Raw genomic sequence first — 16112 nt, 5'->3', positions numbered from 1 at the left:
CAGCAACTTTCTCTTGTGGGCAAGCACATTCTGCTTAAGACATACAACTGCATCTGGGCAGAGGCCACATTTCCTGGATGCTGGTGTGAAGCCACCATCACGCCCATACCTAAGCACATTAAGGACAAAAACCTTCCTTCTAGCTACCGCCCCATCTCTCTTACCAGCTGAGTTTGCAAGGTGATGGAACGTATGGTTCATGCCCTGCTGGTTTGGTGGCTCGAATCTCATCATTTACTCATGAATGCTCATGCACAGTGTGGATTTAGAGCACAGTGTTCTGCAGTTCACTATCTCATTACTTTGCCCACCCATGTCATGAATGGTTTTCTGCGGAAATCCCAGACTGTGGCCGTGTTTTTCGATTTGGAGAAAGCCTACGACACCTGCTGGAGAACTGGTACCCTCCATACTCTTTACACGTGGGGCTTCCATGGGCGCCTGCCGTGTTTTCTTCGGACATTTTTACAAGACTGAGTTTTCAAGGTGCATGTGGGTTCTGCCTCATCAGACACCTTTATCCAGAAAAATGGTGTGCTTCAGGGTTCCATCCTGAGCATCGTCCTCTTTGCTACTCTTCGCCTTGTATCAGGCCATGAAGTACATCCGGCGACACAGCCCATTCCCAATTCTGTCCTCTGCTCAGAATCAGTCAGTACCCTTCAAAGTCTATGTGCACTGTACACTGCCCATCCCTTATTGAAGTGGGTCCTGGAAAACCGACGCTCATTCTTGGTGGAGCCAATGTCATGTTTGTGCGGGATCCTGGTCATGTTGGTCTCTCAGGAAATGATGCTGCTGACACTGCTGCCGAGGCTGCAGTACTCATACCTCAGCCCGCAAGTATCTATATTCCCTCTGATGATCTCTGTGCTGCCATCTGTCAGGAGGTGGTGTCCCTTTGACATCACCAATAGTCCTTCCTTCATGGGAATAAGCTCTTGCTTATAAAGCCTCTCCCAGTGCCATGGACGACCTCCTCTCGGCCCTCGTGCCGGGAGGAGATTATTTTAACTCTGCTTCCTGTTGGGCACTGCCTTTTTAGCCATCGTCATTTGCTAGGTGGTGCTACCCCACCACTTTTTACACATTGCACCCAAATTTTCACTGTCCGCCACTTCCTGACGGAATGCTCTTTTTTTTAACCATTTACGTTCCAGTTTAGGTTTGCCACCTGATTTATCAGCCGTTTTAGTGGATGATGCACAGGCTGTCGACCGTGTTTTACTTTTTATCCGCCGAAGCAAATGGCAAAGGCCAATTTAATTTTTAGTTTTAGACCTCTGTTTGCTGTATTATCTTTTTGTAGCCCTTTTTCCATGTGCCTGTTTTTATATGTCTCCTATTCTGTCTATTGGGACTGACGTATAGTCGTTTAACTCCTCTCTATGTTCGTGTTCTATAGTTTTGAATTGTGTACGTATGACCCCAGTTGTTTTTTGCACCCTAAAGCAAAGCAAAACAAACAAACCGCTGTGAGTTTCACCTCAGTAGATGTGCACGGCGTTTGGCTGCCATGCATGCCCAACCATCCTATGCTTTCTTCGATGACTCCTTTGATTGCCAGTATGGGGCGTATCCCTCTTCTGTTACCTCCTGGAATTCACTTCCAGTTCCTGTTGTGGCAGCTTAACTTCACATTCCCTGCAACTTTCCTGGTGGTGTGAACGTTCATTGCCGTGGCTTCGTGCAGCAGCCCATGTTCACTTTGACCTTCATTCCTAAGGACACTACTCCAGCTTCTATCACCTTCAGTTTCATTACCTTTGCATAGAACTTCGCGATAGTACCTTTGTATACACTGATGGCTCTTGGATTGACTGTGGTGTAGGGTGTCCCTTCATCATTGGCACCAATGTTTTTCGGTATTGGCTTCTGAAACACTGCTCCATATTTACAGCAGAGCTCTTTGCCCTGTATCAGGCCACGCAGTACATCCGGTGACACTAGCAGTTCTTTGCCCTGTATCAGGCCACGCAGTACATCCGGTGACACTAGCTTTTCAGTTATGTCATCTGATCAGACTGTCTCAGTGCACTTCAGAGCCTCTGTGTGCTGTACACCATCGATCCCTTAGTGCAACAGGTCCAGGAAACCTGTCACTTGCTCACTCCTGATGGAGCCATTGTAACGCTACCGCCCTACTCGGACGTACGTTATCTCTATAAAGCCTGTACTGCAATAAGTTCACGGGCTTCACCTTATAAACAAGGATTTTAGTACATTAGTTGACCGCGTGTACCTAATAGAAGCAAGATCGGACTTATACTCAGTCAATAACTACAGTGATGCAGTCAAGCAAATGTAAAGTATAATTACTCTTTCGCATGGACAAGAAGTACACACAGTAGATGTCACTTATAATTAATAATTCGGTCGCCAGCCTACTTAGGCAATGAGTGAGTTTTTCCTTGAACAAGTGGGTGCATGTACAAGCATAGTAACTCGTAGTAATGAAGCGTTATATGGCAAAGTTTGAAACCGGAAAAATCCACTGAACTAAAGTTTTCTCCCTTTGTACTAATTTGGATGAACTACATTTACACAACACCACACAGCAATGATTACTACGAACTACATTTTGTATATTGATCAGACTGAAATCGGGCATAGATTGCCCTAGCATTAGCAATCTCGAAAGTACGCACACTATGTCACTATTAAGGATGGAAAAACACTAATACACTTAGGATTAATATATAATTTAGCTTTACTGGTCAAATCTGACCAACACATTTCAAGGTTTGAAAGAATGGACAAGAGAAGGGGGGGGGGGGGCCTGAAACTTTGATGGTCGTTATACTGAAACTATTAAGTACTGAAGGCAAATTAACCCCCAAAATTATCATACTCTTTTGTCTCACTTCTGAATTATTTAACTGTCATTATTTCTGTCTCAGATTAATTAAATAACATCGCTAACTCAATCCAACAAAAACTCTCTTCCAATTTAGTCACACTTTTGTTCTTTCTCAACATTTGCAATTAACACTCATAACTTTAGATTCCTTTAAGGCATAGATTAATCTGCTGATAATTTTCATTAACACAAACATTAAACTTTCAGTTTAGGATACTCGGGTTGCACAATACGAGGTAAGGATCCTGTCTAGGTCAGTGATCAGGATAAGTAATGGCTAAGGCAATTCTGGTAACAGTCACGTTATTATTGAACAGTTAGAAACAGTTTCAACACTGGTCCACACAGATACACTTCTAAAGATGAAATAAATGTTTGACCTGTGCAAGTCGGTGCGGCGGTTGGCGGGCAGCGAGATAGTGGGCAGCACGGCACACATACAAGCACGGCTAAGGCTCACACAACATCGGCACTTTCCATCTTCTTAGCGTCGTAATTTTTCCAATTTTGTGCCTCAGAATATAGCCATGCCAAGTAGTCGTCGGAATCGGTTCATCCGAGGCTCAATGGAATCCACTTTTCCTGGGTAGCCTCCTCGGTACAGTACGTGTACTTCCGAATGTTGCTCGCCTCCGACTGTAATACTGTGCCCGTTGTGCCGAACCGCGCCAGTGTGCCTTTTCCCGCCTCGCCTGCCTCCACCTTTTCCCGCTCCCCTACAGGTAGGGTATTCACCACAGGTTTTCTACTACACATATCCTAATGCATTACCTACGTATGGACCAAGTGTATAAATTACAATTTTCACATCTTACAATAGTATTTAACATTAAATACACTTTCCTTAGATTACCACATTATTTGAAATCTAACATAAATAATAATATTCGTTTCAAAAGTTGCTCACAGTTTCTTTAACATGACACGAAAAGAATCGAAAAAGAAATTCAACACATTGCTTATATTAATTTATCTAAATTCATAAAGAAAAAAAATTATTATATGTATAGTTGTCGTTACACCATTATGATGTTTATGTGGGTTCCTGGTCATGTTGGTCTGACGGGAAACAAGGCTGCTGATGCTGCCGCTAAGGCTACATTCCTTGTATCTCAGCCTGCTCTAGTTCTTGCATTCCCTCCGATGAACTCTCTGTTGCCATCTGTCCACAGGTTGTGTCACTTTGGCTTCACAAGTGGTTCGTCCTTCATGGGAACAAGCTCCGGGTCATTAAGCCTCTCCTAGCAGCTTGGACGACCTCCTCTCGGTCCGCTCACCGCGAAGAGGTCATTTTAGCTAGGTTGCGTATTGGCCACTGCCTTTTTAGACATCGCCATTTAAGTGGTGCTTCCCGGTTTCTTTATGCACATTCCGTCCAACTTTTAACTGTTCACCATTTCCTGAAGAAATGCACTTCTTTCATCCACTTATGTTCCCATTTGTGTTTGCTGTCTGAGCTATAGGCCATTTTAGTGAACAACACACAGGCTGCCGACTGTGTTATGTTCATTTCTGGATCTCTGTTTCTCTATGGCATATTTTACAGACCTTTCACCATATCACTGTTTTTAGCTGTCTCGTCATCCATTGATTAGAATTAACGTGTATTCATTTTTACTCCTCTCTTTGCCTTCATATTTTTGCAGTTTTGACATGGGTGTGTATGACCCTAGTTGTTTTTGTGGCCTAAAACAAAACAAACAGCCCTCCTCCACAGCACCAGTGGTAACCACTCCATCAGGCACCTTGGAGATGCCTCGTCCTCCGGCATAATCAGGGAGTGGGGCACTTGACAAGATGCCAAGGCCCCCAGGGCACGACAGACCAACTGTCTACCACTATCCAGTAGCCAACAGAGCCACAGGATGCAGGTCATATATTTCCCATAAGTCAAGACAAGAAAATCTTCCCAGAAACTGAAATCTCAGAGATGTTAAGGATAAATTGAACTCTGCTGCTTTGCTCGAACCCCCCACACCGTAGGTTGATTCAGCAGGAAAGTAATTTGTAAAATAATTTGTGCTCTTGTTTTTCCTTTGCTTCTTTTTCAGTTCCCAATCTGATGTTCCTTCAATGGAAATTAAATGGCTACCACCACCATCCGCCAAAATCCGTCAATTAATGGCTACTTATTCTACAGTTGTTGTGGCATTTCAGCAGGCACATGCTCAGAAACCTAACTCCCTACTGTTAAAAATTAAAAATCCTACAGTACAAATCATATTAACATTGGCATTTGGAGGAGTTTGCACACTCATTCAATCTGATACTTTCAGTGACCAGGTGCCACTAATAGCTTCATTAGATGTCGTGGCTGCACATGGCTATCGGTCAACAGCATATAATATGTATCTACCTCCAGACAGGTCTATATCACACCCAGAGCTGGTGGAGCTAGTGAACAGCTGCCTCCACCCTTCATTCTACTACAGGACTTCAATACCCACAATCTTCTGTGGGGCAGCCAAACCAAATCTAGCAGGGCCCAAGTAATAGAGCCGCTAATTTCAGAAACTGGAAGTAGGCCATCTCAAGAGCGAAGCTGCAACACATTTCAGCACGGTTCGTGGAACGTATGTGCCATAGATACTACAGTCTGTAGCATGAGCATCCTACCCTTAAGTCAGTGGGGCATCCATGGTGACCTCTTTCTTGACCCATTGACCACTGGAAAATGCACCATGTTGGTCACTTAGGAAAACAAATTGGCAATCTTTCACTTCCAAAGCAACGTTTAAAACCAGGCAAGAGAAGGATATTGTAGTAGTACAAGATGATGGTGACAGGATTATACATGCTATGGGAGCAACAATACCTTATCTTTTGGGCTCTTCTAGATAGACATCAGTTCCTTATGGTCTGAGGAAATAGCTGCAGCTATTGGATAGCATTGAAGGGCACTCCCGGCGACTCAAATACCATCCATGCACGGAACCTTTAATAGCATTCAAGATACTTCGAATGAAAGCACTGTTCTTAATAAAGAAGATCGAAGTAGGAGTGTTTGGACCAGTGTTTATCATCTGTTGGAGTCCACACTGCCACCGTCTCAAGTATCGACTAAACCACCACCCCCCACCCCCCCTTGTGGCCACCTAATGTTCACAGCAGTTCATGGCATTTCCCTTGGTGGTAACATAACATCTGCACTGATCCTGTGGTCATGGCTGAAATTCTTTGCAGCACACCTCACCAAAGTGTCCACATGCACTAACTACTAACTACCATCCTAATTTCCTGATCCAGAAATGCCTAGTGGAGCGAAACTACTTATCCTTCCATGCTCAAGGTTTTGAATCGTATAATGTTCCATTTAGTGAACGAGAATTCCACAGCACTTCAGCATTTTGTCAAAAGACAGTGCCTGGACCTGAAATCTATAATCAAATGCTTATGCTGCAACAGCACAATGCACATCCTCAGGTTTTTGCTATCATATTTGGTGGGAAGGGGAGTTTCTGTTCCACTAGATGAAAGGTATTACCACTCCTGTCCTGAAACTATGAGAAGATGGTTAATTGTGATTAATTATTGATTAGTCTCTCTTATGAATAGACTAAACTGTTTTGGAGCTTGGAAGCAATAGGACATTATTGCAGATTCAGAGTAGCTTTCGGCATTCCACTTCACCATAGACCAACTGTATTATCTTGAATATGAAGTACACATCCTTGCGCAAATCACCAGCAACTGATTGCCATGTTTTTTGGTCTGTAGAAGGTGTATGATACTGCTTAGCACATCATATCATTCATACACTACATGAGAGGGGCTTTTGGAGCTGCTTGCCTATTTTTATCCGGAATTTTGTATCCCTCCAATATCACGTCTGTATAGGTTTGACCCTCAGCAGCCAATACATACAGGAAACTGGGATTTGTCTGGGATCATCTCTGAACATAACCCTGTTTGACATTGCAGTCATTAAATATTGTGACTGTGTGTGGATTGCCTTTGCCTGCATTACAGCTCTGTCATTGTGCACTGCAAAGTACCAGCATCAGGGGGCCATACAGAATGAACATAATTGGGTTGTGAATCCTGGATTTCGATTTTCTCCCACGAAAACTCATATCTTACACTTTTGTCAACTCAGGACTGTACATACGGGCCCAGAAATTTCCCGATAACCAATTTCTTGAAGTCACGGAAACTTTGAAACTTTTGTGAGAGTAAGCTACAACATGTATGCCAGCTCAAGGCAAATTGTGTGAGGAAGCTTCATACCTTCAGATTTCTCAGCAGCACCTCCTGGCACATAGAGCACATAGTTCTGTGATTTTAGAAACTTTTGATTTTATTCCAGCAGACTATGTATGTGTTGCCTTTAGGTCAACAGCACCATCAGTACTGAACTTGTTACACCTAGTCCCCCCCCAACTGATGTGCAGCTGGAGCCTTCTGTACAAGCCCTGTAGACAGCCTCCTGGTCAAAGCTGGTGTCCCACAACTGAAGGTCAGATACTAGAAACTCTCGATGAGCTATTTAGTCCCTACTCATCTGTGGTACTCAACTCTGTTTCACAACCAGACTGTTAATGAATCATCCAAAAATGGGTAGACCAGCTGGGATATGATTGGAAGTTCCAGGCAAGGACCTCAAACTTCGCTCTCATCTGAGTTTCAAAAGTTCCCTCTCGGCACTTCTTGTGGTATGTATCCAGTCCTACAATTCAGGTGAACCTCTTTTGTGACCTAAGAAATATGCTGACCCCACCATTTTCAGATGCCTGTTCTGTTTGGTTCTCCATGTCGGCTGAAGTACAACGTGCACCAACAACAATGGATCATAAGTCTGTGACAGGTTTTGCTTTTGCACATGCAAGGGCCATGAGAAGTATTCTTTGCCAAGTGCATGCAGTATAAATACTACAGAGTTTGTTACCATGTCACAGGCTCTGCAGAACATAAAATTTCTTGTCACAAAGGACTTCCTGGTTTGTAGAGACTGGGTGAGCTGCTTACAAGACATATCTTGGTGGTACCCCAAAAACCTGTTGCTCACTATAATCCAAGACCTGTTAGTTGAACTCCACAGCTCATAAAATTCATCTGGACACTGTGCCATGAGGTTATTCTGGGAATTCAACTCGTTGCAAAAGTGACCACAGGAGACAAACTTGAACATGAGAACTGGCACCAAAGTGTGGCATACACCTCTCCTGGCCTCTCGGAAAAATGCCATCATACTCTGGCTGATCTAGGATGGGCAATTAATCTGTCTGTCTCATTATCTCAGATACGTGTGGACGTTGGGTTAGCTGTTAAGAGTCCTAACAGAAAGCAGATTTCATGACAGTTCAATCCACTTCCACGTTCGGTGTCACAGATGTGGTGGTGGTGGGGGGTGCTTCTCACTGCGGTGTGTGTCCCAAGTGGCCTCAAGTATCTTTCTCCCTGGGTACTCCAATACATTTTGAAACTTTATGTCCACATTTTATTTATCTAACTGAACAAGTTAATTAGCTCTCTAGTCCATACAGTCTGCATTTTCTCAATTCATTCTAGTTTCTTGCCTCAGTTAGTTGTGACTGTGATGGCCTTTCATGGTCTGTGATGACCTTTCATAGCTAGTCTTTAACTGCCTGGGTCTGATCTCACTTTTAACTATGTAAAATCACTGTTGCATAAGTTTTCAACCACGATGACATGGTCACAGTCCTTGGTGCTAACATTTACCGTTTCTCATTTTGTGTCCTTTTACATTGTTTTCCTGTTAATCATGGGACTGATAGCACAGTAGTTTAATCCCTTTAAACCCAGGATCATTTTTATCCTACCACTCAAAAATTCACAAAATAACAAATATAATAAATATTGGTAAGTAGAGTTTGAAAAGAAAATTTGGAGCAATTGCAAATGTACATCAGACATTCGAATGGTAAATGCTCAACTGGGAAGAGTTTTAAAAGTGTGCTAAACTGCAGGAACAGAAATTGTCATTTGCAGGATATTTGCAAATTGTGTTAACAGCTGTACATCTGTTTTATATTACTCATCAGTTATTGTATCCAATTCCACTAGTCAAATAAGTTCACAGTTTAACACAATTTTGATGTTAGCACAATCTGCCAAACACAGACTTCAACTCGGCAAAGATGAGGTACAGACTAACTTGGCAAGCACTTCTACCATGGTATAAACAGACATTCAACAACAGACAGCTGTGGCCAAGAGGTTCTAGGTGCTTCAGTCCGAAACCGTGCTGCTGCTACATTCACAGCTTCGAATCCTGCCTCGGGCAAGGATGTGTGTGATGTCCTTAGGTTACTTAGGTTCAAGTAGTTCTAAGTCTAGGGGACCGATGACCTCAGATGTTAAGTCCCATAGTACTTAGAGCCATTTTGAACAGCAGACAGTTTAACACCTTTTTAGACGAGTGTATAGTTGGAACATTTACAAATCTCCGAGAATTTTAATACATGATTTGTTACTGTAAAATATGGTTAAAAGTGTTATGTAAGCAGAAATTAGCTAGCAGTAAGTTACTAATTTAAAAGTTAGAGAAATGCATTTTGTAAACAGTTAATTTACATTTTAATTACATGTGTCTTTGTTACTTTTTCCTTGTTTTTTTGACACAACATTAACAAATTTGTAGTCAAAAGTTTGATAGAAATTTTTGTACGTGTTTTTTAATTTAATTTTAAGTGTTACATTTGCACCCTAAAAAGATCCATAAAATCTTAATATGTGAAAGGTGTGGCTGATTTGCTGAACTCTTCCTGAAAGCTGAACAGATCTTACCACCAGTTCCTTCGAACAACTATCTAGTAAAACAGTCCAGACAAAAAACTCATGCAAAAGACCATGAAGTTTAAAACCTTGAGGAATGAGAAGATGCTAGTCATATTCCCACCTTCTTATGAATTTGTGTTAAAATGATCATCATTGAAGTTAAACAAAGGAAACACCATTTTGGAATATTAACAATGCAGATGGGGGCAATGAAGAAGACTTTACACATTTAGATATCAGCCAAGGCATCTTTCAGAAAGGAAACCTACTCATGCGCACACGTGCGTGCACAACTGCCATCTCTGGCAACTTGGATTGGAATGCAACTGTAATGTTGAACAACAGCAGCAATCTGGAGGGGCAGGAAAGGGAAATGGATAGCAAGGTAGGGGTGGGGGAGAGGAGAGGGCTGCCTGGCAGAGTGTGCAAGGACTGGATGGAGGCATGACAAGACTGCCACCAGGCTCAGTGTTGGTAGGCTGTAGGGCAGCGTGGGGAGGTTGCTATAAAGGAGAGGATCAGATCACGGAAGGGAGAATGTTAAAATATATGTGTATGATGTCAGAGGACAGCAAAAAATGAGTGAGGGAATAGGGAGGAGGTGACAGCTGAAACAGGGTGGACGCTGTTGAGTGGAGAGTGTGGGGACAGTAGGTTACCATAGGTTGAGGCTGGGATGATTTTGGGAACAGAAAATATGTTGTAAGGATAACTCCTATCTGTGCTATTCAGGAAAGCTAGTGGTGGAGTGGATGATACAGATGGCCCGGGTTGTGTGAAGCAGCCATTGAAATCAAGCATGTTCTGTTCAGCTGCATGTTGTGCCAATGGGTGGTCTACAGTTTGGCAGTAGCTCTTCTTTCTTTTGGACATGTCTGAATGAACAGATACCACGCAGAAGCCGTAGCTGTGATACATAGTATGTAAACTGAAGGTGGAGGGGACAAGGAAGGAATTCATGGTGTCATCTGCATCTGGACTTCATGCAGAGTCAGTGGTGATAAGTGAAAATGAGTGAAGTGAAAATAGATTGAGATTTGAACCCTGTCTGCTGTTTGTCTGACCTGCATGAATCAGAGTGGGCAAAGAAGAGATGGATGGGGACTGGGGATATGTGGCACTTGGTGGGAATGTTGGTGGGCCGAGGGGCTTACTGAGATAGTTCACGCAGTTGCAGTGAACATTGTGTCTGGGTGGTGCAGTGGTTCAAATTCCAGTCCAGTACACATTTTTCACTCGTTGCCAGCTGTGGAGGGCCGAGGTCTGACTATGACTGGGCATTAAGCAAGGAAACTGCCATGCTAGTGTCCACCTGCAGGTACAGCTGTTGCGGGAGCACCAAAACTTTGGTAAAAAAATTGTTGGAATCATCACTGGGAACCAGCCCTGACAATGACACTACCTAAATATCCATATCCATGGTCTCAGATGCTGCCTTGTGTGCTGTTCACTGGCAGACTCCATAGTGTGGCATTTTTTCTGACATATGACAGACATCCCAATGCTGGGGACACTCTTGTCATGCCTGGAATAATACAGTGCACATGACAACAGGGAGTGGTGGTCAAAATACCTTATATGCCCTGTGCAGGAGCCGCTGGATCAGCTGGCTTGCCCCTTCATGGTCTTTTTCAGATGCAGTGGATGCAGCTGGACCACCCTACACTGCTACGCCATTGCACCATGCTTCCAGTTGCTGACCAGCAGCTTGTCAGACCTTGTACGACTGGGCAATTGACACAACCTCTTCGATGGAGGGACTCTGTTACTATTATGACTTGTCCATGTCAAAATGGCACTTGCGACTAAGGCTGTTGACAGTTGCAGCCCAAGCACAATAGGACAACTTGCATGCAGCAGCAATAAATAGGAAGACAATGAACGTAAGGTGTCAAATGACAATGAGGAAGGTCCTTGTAATTGAGCCAATTGTCACAACACCTAATACTAGGCAGCAGAAATCCATGACAAAAACAGTGCATGACATACATTCTTATCTATAATGTGGAAGATGTGAAAATGCTGCTGCAGACAGTGTTCGTACACCTCCTGGTCTTTTGCTGCCTTTTTGAACAGCAGGACTTGAGCAGGAAATGGAGCCGGAGATAAATTGTTGGAGAGCAGTGCCAGCAAAGTTCATTGCATGACTGTGATTTCTTTCTGTTGCTGCACCAGTATTTGAATGAGAGACTCCATGCCAAGCAAAATGCTAAAAGCAACTGCACAATGAAAAATCAAATGAAGATACAATCCTACTCATTGCCAATGTTTTCTTCTCCCATGAGAGACCACCACATGATGACTGAGACAGTCAATTTTATTAATTTTAGAATACAGTTTATTATAATGTAACAATGAAAACAATCAATTATTGACAAAATTATTTAATTGATCAAAAAACAAAGATGATGTGACTTACCAAACGAAAGCGCTGGCAGGTCGACCTGCCAGCGCTTTCGTTTGGTAAGTCACATCATCTTTGTTTTTTGATAAATTTTCCCACGTGGAATGTTTCCCTCTATTATATTAAAATTATTTAATTGGATAGATAAAGAATCTACTCACCAAGCGGCGGCAGAACACACACATAATAGACGATTGTAATCGGCAAGCTTTTGGAGCTCATTCTTCAGGCAGAAATGCTGAAGGGGAAGGAAGAAGGGTAAAGGAAAAGGACTGGAGAGACCTAGGAAAAGGGATAGATTTCGGGAAAGTCAGCCAAAACCGCGGATCACGGGAGACTTACCGTACGGGATGAAAAGGAAAGACTAATTGTTGGGGACTGCATCGGATTAGATTTGAAAACCTGAGAGCTTAAAGGTGTCAATTGATTGTTTATGTTGTTATCTACTATAGTATATACCCAATATAGAAGAAAAACAGTGGTATACCTAACCATATACTCTCTGGATTTGTCACTTTAGCCCAATGGACAGATCAATGTGACACAATTGGGTCATATCACCTCCTAACTGAAATTAAACCGGGAATAACTCGTACATCAGACAGTGAAGTGGGAGATAAGTGGAAAACTGAGAATCACAGAAGCACAACAGGAGGACTAAGAGATATGGGCTCAGTACCTAATTTGCTGCCTAAGAACATACCACAACATGGAGGGCAATTATAAAGTATTCATCGAACTAAAATAGATGCAGGACTTGAAACAATCCCGTTGGAGAAAATATAAAAGAAACCAAACAAAAATCCAACCATTTGGTGAGAAGTAGAATGTTCCAGAGTAGCTATGGCAAATATATAATGTATACAGGGTGTTTCGAAAATGATGGTCAATATTCAGGAATATGACAGGAATGATTATTCAAAACAAAAAATTCATTTAAACATGGGCTCTAAAAGTGCATACCTTAAGAGAGCAATTCTTGATCCTCATTTCTGTGAAACAAATTTCTTCTACTGCAAGCTCTTTGCTTTATATTTTGGGAAGTGGTAGGAGGGACCAAAACAAGAAAAAAGAAGTCCAGTAAACATTTTAGAGCACATGGTTACTGGACATTTTTTGCTTGTTTTGGTCCATACTTCCACTTCCCAAAATATGGAAAGCAAAGAGCTTGCAGTAGAAGAAATTTTTTTCACAGAATCAAAGATCAAGAATCGCTCATAGTTCATAAGGTATGCATTTTAGAGCCCACGTTGAATGTTTTGCTCCAAATGGTATTCCTGGCATGTACCTAAATATTGACCATCACTTCTGAAATGTCCTACAGTAATCCTTTTGTGTCAAAGCCCTAATCAGGTTAAGTTACATTTCCAAGAAGTGCAAAGTCCATTTGCCCAGTGCTGAATTCAACGGAAAATACACTGTTGTGCAAAATGTTAGGAGCAAAGCAACTTCGGCATGATGTGCCACTGTCAAGTAACATATCTCAGTTAAATTTGGACCACACCTCAAAAGAATTGCTCCATTGTAGTACAAAAAATTATTGAATGTAGTAAACAATGAAACAAACAAAAATGAACTTTTATTCAAAGACAGTAATTACAATGAAGACCCTGCAATTTATGATAACCTCCTGGATATTATAAAAGGCATCTTCCCATCTTCTGGGCCTTATAGGACATTAAATTTGATTTGTAATTAATTATAAGCATTCTACCATCTTGGTTATAATAATCGTGCTGTAAAAATATTCTTTTTTTGGTTAATACTAAGAAAATACTCATATTCTACCCCTACCAGCCCCCCCTCTCCACCCCACCCCCCCAAAAAAAACCTATCTGATGTTCTAAAATTAATTTGGAGGTACTTCATTTATGTTGTGCCCATGGCTATAACTTTCACTGAAAAAAACAAACATAGATTTACTGCTGTGTAAAAATGTTCATTACATTCTTGAGTTCTGCTCTGTACTGGCTGAGTGATATGTCTAAGAGGTCAGAGTACAACAAAAAATGATTCTTGAACTGAAATCATACCATGTAAGTATCAACATTAAACATTTTTGCTGTAATTTTTAATTATGCTTGCTTAACTGTTACAGGATACTAGTCGAATGAACAGAACTGCATGTCCTATTGAATGCTGTGAAGACCCTAGTATGCTTACAAGGTTTTTTTTAAGTGTAGTGCACACAAATAATAGTGTGTAGTAATTAATAGGCAAGAAAAAGCTGGAGTGCATTTCAGATTAAGGATTTTGTGTAATATACTTACAGTAGTTTTCATTCTCCTTGCACTGTGGTGAATCTACGGCCCAGTTTTCATTATGTAAGAAAACTTAATGTGGTCATTCTTGTGTTCATTAACTTACTTTCTAGAAAATTAGGAAGTTATCTGATACTACTATAATTTATTACATTATTGCATTATACTAATTTCAGTGTTCTGTTTAAGAGCCTACTTCCAGTATTGTATCAAATACATTAAAGATGAGTGAAAGTTTACTACAGTATTGTGGCAGCAGGACAAGAATTGGCAACCCAGTTAAAGCTGGTGAAATTAAGTTTCACAATTCACAGTGGGCACAAATTTTACCAACTCATAATTTTATTCATGTCACCACCTATCTCTGATGTATTCTTTGAGGAAAATCTCATTTAGTTTATTATGTATTGTTTCACTCATTGTGAATCTATGTAGAGGCCAAACGGAGAGATAATAATTGGTGTTCTAAATTATGTCTTTGCAGATAATGTGTTAGCAGTATTACAAAAAATAATTTTCGTCTGTCTTTAAAAATTTTTCCTTTTCTGTTTTTTCTCCTCGTATGTTGTAACTTTGTTCTATCCATAGATTATTGGTTTTCCTTCATCTACGTCATTTATTCTGTGGAGTTATTATTTTCAATTTGTCTGTTCACAATGGTTTTGTTGTTAGCTCTGCCACTTGGCTTTACTGAGTAAAGTTGTATGCACCATCCTCCATGTTCTTTCTACATGGCATTATTCTTGTCCGCATGTTAAGTGTGTTCATTTCATTTCTTCTAATTTATTAACTTCATTTATAGTATGTATGTGAGGATAGTGGTTGCACATAGCTTCGTATGGGTACTGTAGACTGACTGACAACTGAAAATTTGTACCTTTTTTATGCAATGGGATCTTGTTTACTTTGAAGTATATTTTACAAAACTGTCCAATCATGTATCGTACATTTTCTACATTAACTTTTGTAGTGTTGTATTATCCTGCGAGAGTGCCTTCTGAAGTTCCCCATCTTGTATACAATTACAGGGTGTTGTGTGGTGTGTTGTGTCCAGTTAACTGAAGTTTGACTTAACGTTTCCTCCATTGGTTCTTATTTAGTCAAAAAAGATGAGAAAGTATAAACTTGCATGTACAATGATCAGATTCTGTTCCAACAATCAATTTAAATGCCATAATCGTGAATGTATTTACTGCAATATTATTATTATTATTATTATTATTATTTATTGTGCTGTTGTTACTGCTGTTGTAAGTACTGTTTTCAGTATTTATTTGCCATAGTTATATACATCAAAATTAGATATTGGAATTATACAAATTTTGAAAGCATTATTTAACTATAAATTCTTGTGTGTGTGTGTGTGTGTGTGTGTGCGTGTGTGTGTGTGTGTGTGTGTGTGTGTGTGTGTGTGCGTGAGTTTAAAGATGGTAGCAACATTAGAAATAGTAACAAAGAATTATTGTCAAAAGTTATTGTTATTTTTTAACCAATGTTTAATGAGCCTATTACTGTATGTAAAAAAAAGAACAAGAAGAAGAAGAAGAAGAAGAAGGAGGAGGAGGAGGAGGAGGAGGAGGAGGAGGGTTGTTGTGGTGTTTCATTAGAAGATGAATTGTGATACTTACATAACCTCCATGAGTGACTATTAATTCCTCATTCATTAGACAATACAAAATTAAGAGGGCGTGCTGAAAAGTAATGCCTCAAAATTTCATCTGTGAAAATTACGGGTTTTTAAATAAAACAAATTTTGTTAACATGCTGTATCTTTATTCTTCATGTCTACATATTTATTTCTCAACATGTTCATCTCAGCAATTAACACTTCTTCCGACATGAGATCAGT

The 16112-nt window shown here is 40.9% G+C and overlaps 1 protein-coding gene across 3 annotated transcripts in view; it reads left to right on the top strand.

Annotated features, from left to right (window-relative positions):
* LOC124612981 (major facilitator superfamily domain-containing protein 10) overlaps window positions 1-15822 on the top strand; it is a 150114-nt gene extending 134292 nt beyond the window's left edge. For all 3 annotated transcript variants that reach the window (XM_047141518.1, XM_047141517.1, XM_047141516.1), the window contains one exon: window positions 14101-15822. The gene's annotated coding sequence lies outside the window, so the exon portion shown is untranslated. The remainder of the gene's footprint in view (window positions 1-14100) is intronic.
* The last annotated feature ends 290 nt before the right edge of the window (window positions 15823-16112 follow it).

This window comes from Schistocerca americana, chromosome 4 (genome assembly GCF_021461395.2).
Source record: "Schistocerca americana isolate TAMUIC-IGC-003095 chromosome 4, iqSchAmer2.1, whole genome shotgun sequence".
NCBI lineage: Eukaryota > Metazoa > Arthropoda > Insecta > Orthoptera > Acrididae > Schistocerca > Schistocerca americana.
The sequence above is the reverse complement of the archived record's forward strand: the minus strand, read 5'-3'. Positions and strand labels throughout refer to the sequence as shown.